The sequence below is a fragment of the Felis catus genome, chromosome A2 (assembly GCF_018350175.1).
Source record: "Felis catus isolate Fca126 chromosome A2, F.catus_Fca126_mat1.0, whole genome shotgun sequence".
NCBI classification, from domain to species: Eukaryota; Metazoa; Chordata; class Mammalia; order Carnivora; family Felidae; genus Felis; species Felis catus.
The window spans coordinates 169112082-169124358 of record NC_058369.1 but is presented as its reverse complement, the minus strand read 5'-3'; positions in this window follow the sequence as shown (position 1 = coordinate 169124358).

Here is a 12277-nt window from a genome sequence, read left to right as displayed (position 1 = left end):
CATTAAATATTGTCAGATAATCTTGGCAAGCAGTCTGAGCATCACCCCATGTTGGTCTGGGGGGCACTGAGGATGGGGTATGGATGTCAGTCTGCAGCTTTCCCAGGAGAATTACTCCCCAGAACGAGCATCACGGTCTCTTCCTCAGTGCTTTTCACCGGTACTGGGTAGGCCTCTCTTGCCTTCACCTCTAGAAAAAGCCTGTGAAATTCCAGTGTACCACAGCCTCACTATTAACTCTCCTCCAAGGCTCCTGTCCCCAGTGGGGTGGCCCCAGGTCCTCAGCCCTGCACACAGCACCCCCCCTCCATCTGCCCCTGCCCACCTCTCCCGGCCCCAAATCTCACGGTTCCTACACATTCCCTCACCCCTCATGCTCCACCCACCCGCCCTCATCCTGGGCCTGCTCAGAAGGTCCCGCCTCCAGGAGGCATCTCCTGCATCCTGAGACAGCCCACCACAGGCCTTTTGTGACCCCATGCTCTACACTGGCTTCCCAGCTCTCATGGTGGCCCTTTCTGCACTTCTCCGAAGTGTGTCTTATCCTTATGATTATAAAATCCGGAGAGTAGATGGTCCAGGCTTGGGCATCACGGTCTGAGGCTCCATGCAGTGATGCAGAATTATCTGGAAACCTTGGCCACCTGCTGGGAAACTGGGCTAATGCTTCTGCAGCCTGTGGCCAGACGACCCAGACAGAGCAGCAACGTCATCCGGTAGAACATTTGGTTCCTTCTCCACAGGTGTCCGTCCTGTGTCTGCGGGGCCTAACAGCACCTGGCACACTGTGGTCATCAATACACCCTTGCCTAATGAAAGAGTAGTAATATATTGAGTGGCCAGGTCCAACGGGCCCCCCGTCCCTATAGGAATGACCCCCTTTGAATCTGTCTTACAAAGGTCAGCACCGCCGTCAGCTTCAAGGGTGCCATCCACAGCCCTGTCCTCCTTGGCGAGCCCACTCTGTCCCCACCAGAGGCTGGGGAATGGGCCCGAATCTGTGCTCCGGGTACACAGGTGCGGGAGGGTGTGGACTCCCCGTAGACCACGCGTGTGCCCTCTTCGGGCTCATTTGTTCCCCACGTGGGTGTCTTTCTCAAGTCTGTGCTTTCTCTTAGAACAGAGATAAGGACTCTGCAAGGAAGGTCTTGGCAAAATACTTGCTATGGTTTCCGTCTGAATTTTCACAGGCCTCTGTGGGGTCACCGCAGGCAGTGCTCGGCCAAGAAGGTTAGAGATGATTGGACTAATTATAAATGTCCTTCTTGTTGTCTGTCATCCAGCAGCATCTGTGGAAAATAATGTGAAGTTTGGTCTATAAGAACCGCAGAGTTGGTCACAGGGAGGAAAATCATCACAGAACTGTCCTTGCAAAAATGAGCCTTTCAGAATCTTCAAGAACCAAACGAGGCTTGACAGGGGTGTTTCTGAATCCCCATCTAGAGCTCCTCCTGTGCCTAGATCCTGGAGGGGCTTGAGAAGGTACGTTTAATAAGCTACTGGGAAGGGCTGTAAGAGCAGGAGTCAGACTGCGTGATTCACGCCTGCACACAGCAGCCTCGATGGAGGGGGCGAAGCGAGACCCCCTGGAAGAGCTGTGGCAGGAAACCAGTGCTGGGTGAGCCTCGGCTGTGAATAGGAGAGCAGGTCCTCTGCGTGCTGGCCGCCCAGGGAATGTTCCATCCGTCTCTTGGGACATCGCACAGAAAACCGTCCATGTTGACTTTTGTTACAGCAGATCGAAAGGCTTTCTGAAACAGGGCAGTAAATGTGCATCTTTTGCAAACATCCATTCCCTGGGATGTGGAAGCCCCAGGTGAGGCGTGGCGGGGCCCGTGGTTTTCCTACGGATTTCAGGGCAGGGACCTCCTCCGCTCCCCCTGCCCTCTGGCTTTCTTTGCCAGCCCGCTGCCGGGAAAGCAGGTCCAAACATCAGTCCCGCTGCTGACACTGTTTCACTCTTCAGCACACAGCTGCTGCTTTGGCGAATATCTCTTGTCCTTACTCTAGGTTTCTCCTGGCTTCCAGCAAATGTTTACAAGATGTATCCACTGATAAATGATGCAATGTTACCACTATAACACTTCCACTCTGCCATCACATGGGGTCCAGCCTTTGAAAAGTAACCTCTGTATATCCATGGATTTCTCTCTTTTTAATTTTTTAAAATTTATTTTTAATTTGTGTGAGAGAGAAAGCATGTGTGCAACTCGGGGAGGGACAGAGAGAGAGGGAGGAAGAGGATTAATTAAGCAGGCTCCGCGCTCAGCCGACATGGGGCTCAGTCTAACAACCCTGAGATCATGACCTGGGTCGATTAACTGACTGAGCCCCCCAGGTGCCCTCACATATGCAGGGATCTCTCACTGTGCTCGAACATTTTACTCCAGGGTAGCACTTGGCCCTGGAAACACTAAAGCCGGAGATTTCATTAAAGTGTTTTTAACCTTCTGTTATAAAAAGAAAAATAACATTGCTGTCATTTTAAAAGATGAACTCAAGTTAATGAACCTAGAAACACGGGTTAAGTCATCAAGGGACATGCTTTAACCTTGCCAGTGACTGACCCGAAATAATGGTAGCATCTGGTTATATAGTGCCCAAAACTATTAAGAATTATTGGATCAAAGAATAAGCCCTCAATCATAATATATAAGGAACTCTTACAATTCAAAAAGCCAACAACACAGTTCAAAAATGGGAAAAGGACTTAAACAGACATTTTTCCAAATAAGATATAAAGGCAGCCAATAGTCAGGGAGAGATACTCAACGTCAGTAGTCACTAGAGAAACACAAATCAAAATCGCAGTGAGGTACGACCTCACACCCACTAGGATGGCTCATCCAGAGAAAGCCAGAAAATGTAAGTACCGGTGAAAATGTGGACCCTGGGGCCCTGGAGTATCGTTGGTGGGAATGTAAAACGGCAGTTACCGTAGGAAATGGCACGGCCGCTTCTCAGAAAGTAAACTTAGAATTACCATGTGGCCGGTCTATACCCAAAAGAACTGAAAGTGGGATCTCAAAGAGTTATCTGTACACTCCCATCCACACAGCATCGTTCGCAATGGCTGACACGTGGAAGCAGCCGACGTATCCATCGACAGATGAACGGATAGAGAGATGTGATATGCACGTATGTGAAGGACTAGTATTTAGCCCTGAGACAGAAGCAAGGGCTTACACCTGCTACAACATGGATGAACCGAGAACATTATACCAGGTGAAATGATCCAGTCACAAAAGAAAAACAAATACTGTGTGATTCCATTTATCTGAGGTCCCAGGAGCCGCCAGATCCATAGAGACAGAGAGCAGAGGGGGGGCGCTGGGGAGGGGGAGAGGGAACTAGTGTCTAATGGGGACAGAGCCTCCGTTTGGGAACATGGAAAGTCCTGGAGATGGTGGTGGTGATGGTTGCACAACAGTGTGAATGCACTTAATGCCGCTGAACTGTGCCCTTAGAAATGGTTAAAACCGGGGTGCCTGGGCAGCCTGACTTCTTCCACCTCTGCCCTCTGAGTGCGTTTCCAACACTGAAAGTCATGGGGCCTAGTGAAGGCCTGCATGTACAGCCACCCTGGTTCTGGGGCATCGTCCGAGCTCAGCCCACGCCCACCACACTCGTCCTCAATTTCTGCCTTGGTCTTTCTGGCTGTGAACAAGTTGGTAAAAAATGATGCGACTTAACTGAGCGCCACAAAAAAAGAAACATGACGTTCACGGTTGGGCAGACTCTGTATGTTGAAGATGTCAAATAGAGAGGCGCCTGGGGGGCTCAGCTGGTTGGGCGTCCCACTTCGGCTCAGGTCGTGATCTCGCGGTTCATGGGTTCAAGCCCCATGTCGGGCTCTGCGCTGACACCTGGGAGCCTGGAGCCTGCTTCGGATTCTGTGTCTCCCTCTCTGTCTCTCTGTCCTCTCCTGCTCGTGCTCTCTCTCTCTCTCTCTCTCTCTCTTAGAAAAAATATTAAAAACAATTTTTTTAAAGATGTCAAATAGAACCTCATAAATCTACTACCTTAACATGATTCCAAAGGACGAAGTTCCACTCCTCTCCTGAAACAAAATAAATCTAATGTTCACCTGGAAGAGCAAATACATGAAAGACTGAGAAACTCTTCCGGTTTGAAGAAGAAGAAAAAGACAGAAAACAACACACAAAGTACTTGGATTAAACAACAGTACCGCAGCAATGCTCATTTCCAGACGCTGCTGACTGAGAGTCCGTTGTGCTCTCTTCCCAGCTAAGCAGGCAGGGACAGGACCCTGGCGGCTGGAGACCAGCCTGGAAATCAGCAGACACCCCGAGTCAGAGCCCCCGTAGGCCCATCTCCCGGAATGGCCGTGCTGCCGGCACACCTCCTGCTCCGGGCCCCCCCTCTCCTCAGTCAGACGACGGGCCCGTGCCCTGGGGGGGTGAGAGCCTCCTGCCAGCACATCTGCCCTCTCAACTGCACCCCCGGGCCTCCCCTTTCTGACCCACTTCCCAACCCGTCCACCAACCTGCACGGCTCTCGCGTGGGTCTGAGGGTGTGCTGGAGCAGCATGTGGGGCCAAGGAGGGTCAAGGAGGGTCGGAGCCCTTGTCCCCTCTTGCTCTGACTGGCCTGTGAGCCCAAGGAGCAGGTGTTGCCCCGTCCTGGAGACCAATTCCTGATGGAAAAATGTGTCCGGTTCCTCCTCTCGGGGGGGTCTTCTCCCCCCTCTCCTGACTAGCCCCCATCTGCACGTCTACTGTGCTTCAGCTCAAGAACCCCACGTCCAGCCCCTCGCCGTGGCCGTTCTTCTGCCACTTGGAGCCACGGAGATGCACGCATCCTACACACAAGACTGAAGATATTTGCAGAAAGAGCCTAATTTGGGGGGGATTGGAAAGTATGGTCTCTATGATTTCATGTGGCTTATTCTACAAGGAACTTGCCTCAACTTACAGGACTATGAAGATGGCACGGAGAAAGTCAGGTGTAAGTTACCTCACCCACATCCCCATCTGTCCCTCCAGGCCTGCCTGCACCTCCCCCCCCCCATCCCCGCTCTCTGCCTGGGGTGGCCAGTGGGAGCGCCCGGCCCTTGCCCATGGCTACATTCGGGGCAGGAAAAGGGAGGTGGGGTGTTGAGTCCCAGCCAGATGGCCTCAGGCCGCCCGTGCCCTCACACCAGGGTCTCCGCACTCAGAAGTGACCCCTTCTCAAATGCCCCAGTGGAGGGTGCCAAGTGTCCCTGCTGGGAATCTGACCCATTAAACAAAATCTGACCCATTCAATCAGGCATTGCATTTTATAAACAAATTATACACATGAGCCAAGGGTTTGAGGAGAGAAATTTAGAGAAAAGGCCATTTCCAGTCAACGTCTCTTCAACACACCCTCCACATTCCCTGCAGCTGACTCACCGTTAACTGTGCCAGTGCCTCTCGCTGTCCTACAGACCAGAGCCGAGGACATAGGTGCTGGGTGGCCCACAGCAGTTCTTCAGACATTTGGACAAGCAGCCCTCTCCCCTTGGCCCTGCGCGCTCTCTCCGGGAGGCCCCCTTTGCCCACAGGAGGCTCCCTTTGCTGCTGAGGGAACATCGGGAACAGAATGAGGGGAGCAAGAAAGATGCAGAAGACAAGATGTTATCACACACCAATGACAGCAGTCCCTCCCGACTTGATCCTGACACTGCACCCATACTCTCAGCATCCTCTCCAGTCTCCACAAAACTACCAGCCATGCGAAGCTATAGGCGATTTCACAGGCAACTTGGAGGAAGTTGCACAAAGTGGAAGTTGCCAGAACCATTCAAGACACATTCAGAAGAGTTGTTTCGGGCCTAGTGACTGGGCGTGGGGCGAATTGGGGGAGGGCGGTCTGTCCCTTGCCTTGCCATCAGGCCACACAGCTTTGGGGGGCCGGCCTTTGTGGGGTTTCCTGATGCACGGGGAGATGGCAGAGGTGAACCCCAGTGGAAGTGGGTGCATGGTGGGCAGCCAGGCCTCCAGGAGGTTGGGAATAAACAGGAACGCCGGCCAGGGAGGCCCAGGGCAGTGGGGTCGGGCAGGCATAAACTCACCAAGGGAATGAGTTATTGCTGTGGCAATCATGTGTGACAGAGAGTAAACCAGAAGCCAGGAAAAATGGTCTTATTCCCCAAATAAACTTCTTTTTCCCCAATGGACAGAAGTAGCATCAGCAGACAGCTCTGTGTTGGGCTCCACACGCAGAGCAAAGCCCCAGCGGTCTCAGGTCACACACTTGGCTACCAGAGAACGTGCACTCCCAGAGAACCCCTTGGTGGGCTCGGTGGCAGGGACAGAACACCAGAGTGGAGGGGCTTGCGAACAACAGAAATGCATTTCCCACAGATCTGAGGTGGGAAGGCCAAGATCAAGGCGCTGGTGGATTGGGTGTCTGCTGAGGACCTACTTCTTGGGTTCTAGCAGTGTCTGGGGGCAAGTGGGCTCTCTAATTCCATCACGAGAGCTCCACCCTCATGACCTGATCCCCGCTCAAAGGCCCCACCTCCCAACTCCATCACCTTGGGCATTTGGATTTCGGGAGGACACAAACACTCAGCCTATAGCACCATCAGATGTGTGCACAGAAAGACAAATAATCTGATCCCATTCAAATTGCACCAAGAAGCATAAAATACCTAGGAAGAAACCTAACCAAAGAGGTAAAAGATCTGTATGCTGAACACTATAGAAAACTTATGAAGGAAATTGAAGAAGATATAAAACATTCCATGCTCATGGATTGGAAGCATAAATATTGTTAAAATGTCAATACTACTGAAAGCTATCGACACATTCAATGCAATCCCAATCAAAACTGCACCACCATTCTTCTCGAAGCTAGAACAAGCAATCCTAAAATTTGTATGGAACCACAAAAGACCCCAAATAACCAAAGTAATATTAAAGAAGACCAAAGTGGGAGACATCATAATCCCAGACTTTAGCCTCTACTACAAAGCTGTCATTATCAAGACAGCATGGTATTGGCACAAAAACAGACACATAGACCAAAGGAATAGAATAGAAACCTCAGAACTAGACCACAAAAGTATGGCCAACTAATATTTGACAAAGCAGGAAAGAATATCCAATGGAAAAAAGACAGTCTCTTTAACAAATGGTGCTGGGAGAACTGGACAGCAACATGCAGAAGGATGAAACTAGACCACTTTCTTACACCATTCACAAAAATAAACTCAAAATGGATAAAGGACCTGAATGTGAGACAGGAAACCATCAAAACCCTAGAGGAGAAAGGAGGAAAAAACCTCTCTGACCTCAGCCGCAGCAATTTCTTACTTGACACATCCCCAAAGGCAAGGGAATTAAAAGCAAAAATGAACTATTGGGACCTCATGAAGATAAAAAGTTTCTGTACTGCAAAGGAAACAATCAACAAAACTAAAAGGCAATCAATGGAACGGGAAAAGATATTTGCAAATGACATATCGGACAAAGAGCTAGTGTCCAAAATCTATAAAGAGCTCACCAAACTCCACACCTGAAAACCAAATAATCCAGTGAAGAAACGGGCAGAAGACATGAATAGACACTTCTCTAAAGAAGACATCCGGATGGCCAACAGGCACATGAAAAGATGCTCAACGTCGCTCCTCATCAGGGAAATACAAATCAAAACCACACTCAGATACCACCTCACGCCAGTCAGAGTGGCTAAAATGAACAAAACAGGAGACTATAGATGCTGGAGAGGACGTGGAGAAACGGGAACCCTCTTGCACTGTTGGTGGGAATGAAAACTGGGTGCAGCCGCTCTGGAAAACAGTGTAGAGGTTCCTCAAAAAATTAAAAATAGATCTACCCTATGACCCAGCAATAGCACTGCAAGGAATTTACCCAAGGGATACAGGAGTGCCGATGCATAGGGGCACTTGTACCCCAATGTTTATAGCAACACTTTCAACAATAGCTAAATTATGGAAAGAGCCTAAATGTCCATCAACTGATGAATGGATAAAGAAATTGTGGTTTATATACACAATGGAATACTACGTGGCAATGAGAAAGAATGAAATATGGCCTTTTGTAGCAACGTGGATGGAACTGGAGAGTGTGATGCTAAGTGAAATAAGTCATACAGAGAAGGACAGATTCCATATGTTTTCACTCTTATGTGGATCCTGAGAAACTTACCAGAAGACCATGGAGGAGGGAAAGGAAAAAAAAAAAAAAGATTAGAGAGGGAGGGAGCAAAAACATAAGAGGCTCTTAAAAACTGAGAACAAACTGAGGGTTGGTGGGGGGTGGGAGGGAGGGGAGGGTGGGTGAGGGGTATTGAGGAGGGCACCTTTTGGGATGAGCACTGGGTGTTGTATGGAAACCAATTTGACAATAAATTTCATATTAAAAAAAAAAAAGATGTGTGGAGCTGTTAAAGGGAAAGTTTAGAGCCAGCCTGTATCAAAGTTTAGATTGTAGCATAAGGGTATAAAAACAAATCAGTACACACAGTTCGTGTAGGAAGCACAGGCAGCTGTAAACCGCACACCAAACTGTGAATGAGAACATTGTCAGGGAGTCAGTCTCCAGGCTGCATTTTCTTTCGGCCATTCTAAACCTTCCATAGTTCATGAACATGAATTATTTTTATAACAGAAAAACAGATAGTAAGCCATTTTAAAAATAAGTTGCAATTATAAAGAAAAAAACTCAACTGAGTAAAGAAGGCTTGTTGTATAATGAAATGGTGGGTTTCTCATCATGGAGGGTTCAGGGAAAGCCAGTTAGGGATTTTGTTGAAGAGATTCACCACATGACTATGACAGTGCCTTCCTATGCTAATATTCTTAATTTTTAATATAATTTACTTTCCATCATCAGAAGAGTCTTCAATGCTTACAAAAATACTACTGTATAAATTAGAAATTAGAAATACAATTTGTGGGCCATGGAGAAGTTAACCAGGAACATCGTTTTTTAATATTATGTTGTTAAATTCTCATTAATCTAGGATACAAATGCCTTCACTTTGGGATTCCTCTTCCAGCAGCTAACTTTAATTTCCTCCCACTGTGAACGTGAGCTTATGCCTGTCACCAACCGACAAGACCTGTGATGAACTCGAGATACTTAAGGGTCCGCGTGCCATTTTTAATAAAGAAGCTTCAATTAGTGTCAGCCGGAGGGAACACATTTAAAAATATTTAACAACAAAATTACCAACTTTTGCATTTTCTCTTTCAGATTCGTACATTGTGGTTTTTGTTCTAAACAAGTCATTACCTTCCCATTCCAAATTTCATTTCTTTTCTCTGCACCATCTTTGGAATATGGTCTCTGGCATTTGAGGCCATAAATGAGGAAACCAGTGTAATTGACTGGTCTGATGCAAGAAAATGGATGTTAGATCCCAACTGCCTGAACCAGGGTCCTCAAAATATTACCATCCCTGAAAGGTTAGTGCGTTAAATGAAGGAGAAGTGGTGGGAGATGGACCTGGGGGTTGAGAAATTTTCATTTATTATATTACTTTTAATTTATTTACATATAGTATTATATGTGCATGTGTACATACCATTTATATATTATTTTTGTCACCTTATTACTCTATTGCCTTTGGGAAATTCACACTTCACATTAACCTACTAAAATCTCCGAGGAGTCCTGTGGTATAATAAGCTCTTTAACTATCTTTAGCCCAGAATTTACCAAACTCACCGTATTTCGCTGAATCTAAGAAGCCATTGCTTGAAAACGTATGGCTATTTTGTATACTAAGTAAGAAAGAACAGTCACTGCTAAGTAAACCATGACATGCACGGAATTAGTGGACACATCATGACTTTAAAAGCATTAATATATTCAAATTAGGGGCACCTGGGGGGCTCAGTCAGTTAAGTATCTGACTCTTGATTTCAACTCAGGTCATGATCTCGAGGTTCGTGAGTTCAAGCTCTGCTTCGGGTCTATGCTGACAGCACAGAGCCCGCTTGGGATTCTCTCTCTCCCTCTCTCTCTCTGCCCCTCCCCACCCCCTAAAAATGAATAAATAAACATTTAAAAAAAGATACTCAAATTAGCATATTAGAATGTGTTGAAATATATTCACCCACAGTGTGTCAGTTATCTATCACTGCAAAGTGCATCATAGCACAAGTAAGTGGCATAAAATGATCAGCTGATTTGTTCATACTTCGTGTCAGCAGTGGGTTTGGCTCAGCTGGGAGGTGCCCTCTGTCCTGTGCCCCTTCTCACAGCTGCAAACCACAGGGAGTCTGGAGCACAGATCTCACCAAGTTCAAAGGCTTAATACACATGTTCCATGGAAACCCCAGAGGAACTAGGCCTCAGAGGTAAAGATTACAAGCCAGTGCTAAGGGATTTGTTCCAGAACTACGAGAAAAATAACACAGGTCTGTCCTAACAAACTGTGAAACCATGCCTCACAAGTTCATGATCCACCAGTGACTCAACTGTCCCAGAACACGGTTCCACGCTCTTCAGGAAAAGTTAGAAGCCAGAGTCTACAACATCACTCATTGCACTACACAGTGTACGACCAAAAGTTGCTAAAGAAACAGGCAAATGTGACTTCTAGCTAAGAGGAGAATAAGTCAATAGAAGGAGACCCACCAATGACCCAGAGTTCCAATTAGTAAAAAGGGCTTTAAAATAACTATGATAAATGTGTTAAAGTTTCTACAGGAAAGAGTAGGAGATTTAGAAACTTAAGAAAAGAATATTCTAGACATGAAAAATATCTCAAATCAAAACTTTATCGACCAGGATCAACATCTGTTTAAACACAGATACACAACATCAAAACACAGTATTTGTGAACTTGAAAACAGGCCAATATAAATCATACCAGTTGAAACACACAGAGGAAATGTATTGAAAAATGAACAGAACTCAAATGACTATGGAAAATATCACGTGATCCACAGATGTGCAGTTAGAGTCCCAGAAAGAGAGACAGAGAAAGCAACAGGGAGACAGAGACAGAGAGAGGAGAGGGAGAGAGATTGGAAGGGAGAGAGAGGGGATGATGCACGTAAAAACATTGGAAGACTTTGTTGGAAAGGTAAGAACATTCGATTCCCTTGTTACAGATGGTGAGGCAGACTGTATTCAGGGCCATCACGGTAGATGTAGGGCCCACATCAGTGGGATTTTGCAATAAGGGAAAGAGATCGGGCTGAACACAGTGTGGTCACGGGCAGGTGGGAGTTTACAGCCAAGAAGCAGGCAGGCTGGCAGGAAAAGAGGAAGCATCAGGGGTGACTGACCTGACAGGGTTCCCGCTGAAGGACTTCACCTGGGGGATGGGGGATGGGGGATGGGGGATGGGGGATGGGGGATGAGGAGCCCACTCAGATTCAGATTTGGGTGGGCGTGGTTCTGGTAAACTGACTTACCAGGGTGCCTGCTAAAAATAGATTTTATAAGGAAGAACACAGGTTTAGGAACCTAATTTTGGACAAGCAAAGAATCACTGTCAAAACAACATCCAAAATATTTCCAAATTTGAGCACCTGTACCAATGCCAAGATCAAGGAAACCAGGCAAGAGTAAGTCAATAAAAAATAAAACACCTGCTCATATCATAGTCAAACTGCTAAAATAAAAGGCAAGGAATAACAAAATCTTACAATTAGCCAGAGAAAAAGAGACATAGTATAGGGAGGGAAACAATGATCGGGATGAGCAATTGCTTCTTATTAGAAACAGTGGAAATCAGAAGACGGCAGAGTAACAGCTGTAAAGTGCTAAAGGAAAAAAATCTCCATCTAGAATTTTACACAGAGAAAAATGCCTTCCAGAAATGAAAGCACCTGGGAGATGGGCTAGCATACACAGCTCCTTCCTCCCCAAGCTTCACACGGGAAGGTGGCACCCATGGCACGCCAACAGCACGGTGCGCCCGGCGGAGGGAGGGCACCTGCAAGAAGGCGGCCCCTTCCATTACGCCCATTACCCCCACAGCGGCGACTGTGAGCCACGTCAGCCTGGGCGGGAGGGGCCGCCACACCCTGCCTGGCCACAGAGGTGGTTCCATGTAATATTGGTGGCAGATGTCATTTGGAAATGTCATTCATTTAAAAACACCGAAGAAACGTAATCATTCTTTAGTTATGAACATAACATAAATCAGCCCGCAGACCTCTGGAGAGTGTCCAAAGCTCAGACTCAAATTATATTCCAACTATCCAGGGTGGTTCACCCCCACATGAGGGTCCACCGCAAGCCTCCTCACCTTAGATCACACTACCTTTCCATCAGCACACGCTTCCCAAATGACTGGAGGAAATA